The 1,687-nt window shown below is 33.0% G+C and overlaps 1 pseudogene; it reads right to left on the reverse strand.

Moving 5' to 3' along the window:
- Positions 1–735: 735 nt before the first annotated feature.
- On the reverse strand, positions 736–1,328 carry LOC119612007 (annotated as a pseudogene).
- Between the last annotated feature and the right edge of the window lie 359 nt (positions 1,329–1,687).

Here is a 1,687-nt window from a genome sequence, read left to right on the forward strand (position 1 = left end):
CTAGAACAGAACTAGAACAGAACTAGAACAGAACTAGAACAGAACTAGAACAGAACTAGAACAGAACTAGAACAGAACTAGAACAGAACTAGAACAGAACTAGAACAGAACTAGAACAGAACTAGAACAGAACTAGAACACTAGAACAGAACTAGAACAGAACTAGAACAGAACTAGAACAGAACTAGAACAGAACTAGAACAGAAACTGAACAGAACTAGAACAGAACTAGAACAGAACTAGAACAGAACTAGAACAGAACTAGAACAGAACTAGAACAGAACTAGAACAGAACTAGAACAGAACTAGAACAGAACTAGAACAGAACTAGAACAGAACTAAACAGAACTAGAACAGAACTAGAACAGAACTAGAACAGAACTAGACAGAACTAGAACAGAACTAGAACAGAACTAGAACAGAACTAGACAGAACTAGAACAAAATAGACAGAACTAGAACAGAACTAGAACAGAACTAGAACAGAACTAGAACAGAACTAGAACAGAATTAGACAAACTAGAACAGAACTAGAACAACTAGAACAGAACTAGAACGGAACTAGAACAGAACTAGAACCGGAGTAGATCTGAACTCGATCTAGGACACGAACTACGAACATAATTCTTTGTCAAGTTCTACAATTTTAAACTTCCGGTGAAAAGTTTTAAGTTTAAAAGTGTTTATCCGTAACCTATTAAATCTCCCAAAACTATTGTTGTTATTATATCGTCATTTAAAATGTGCATAAATCTTTCCTCTTCCACTTACCTCCACAATGATCCTTAAAATCACTACAGCAATCGCCCAATTTCAAGCAGGCATGATCACAATAACAAGGTTTATCACTTAAATCCTCAATGATGGCATTAATGGGTGCCTTTTGCACCACACACGAGAATCACGGCCATTGCAACACAATTGTGCCTCACGGCATGAACCAGCCAACACGCTGGGCATTTGATGCACAAATAAAATTAAGGGTAAAATCACTTGCAGCAATACGAAATGACTGCAGCTTAATAGTGATGGCCATGATAATGACAACAATTGTTGGCGTTTTTGCTGTGTTGTTGTTGATAATGTGGTGTTGTTAATGTCATTGTTTGCTGACGATAATGATGGTGATGATGATGTTATTGTTGCTGTTAATGCTGATACTGATGTTGCTGTTGTCTTTCTGACAGCTGCTTGTTTGAAATGTGTATTCAATGGTGTTGATGTCATTTTTATGTTATTCGTTTTATTGCAGATTTTAATTAATGATTTATTATACATTTCACTGAGAGTTTGATTGTTTTAATGCAAAATTATAATAATGAGTTTTATTTACAGTTTTGTTTTTTTTTTTTTTTTTGTAAATAAACGCTTTTGTTAGTTTTATTTAATTATTTACTGTTATATTTTTTAAAAAATATTTATTTATAATTTTACGCAAAATATTGATTTTAAATTTAAACTGCAATGGAAATAAGAAAAAAACTTTAATGAGTAAATTGTGGTATTTTTATAAATTAAATATATTGATTAAAATTCGTGGTCCAGTCCTATATTCTAGAACAAAACAGAACTGAACTAGAACTAAACTAGAACTGAACTAGAACTGAACTAGAACTGAACTAGAACTGAACTAGAACTGAACTAGAACTGAACTAGAACTGAATAGAACTGGAACTAGAACTGAACTA

This window comes from Lucilia sericata, unplaced genomic scaffold (genome assembly GCF_015586225.1).
Source record: "Lucilia sericata isolate MDLA Ls3-8-SP2 unplaced genomic scaffold, ASM1558622v1 Contig001581F_arrow, whole genome shotgun sequence".
NCBI lineage: Eukaryota > Metazoa > Arthropoda > Insecta > Diptera > Calliphoridae > Lucilia > Lucilia sericata.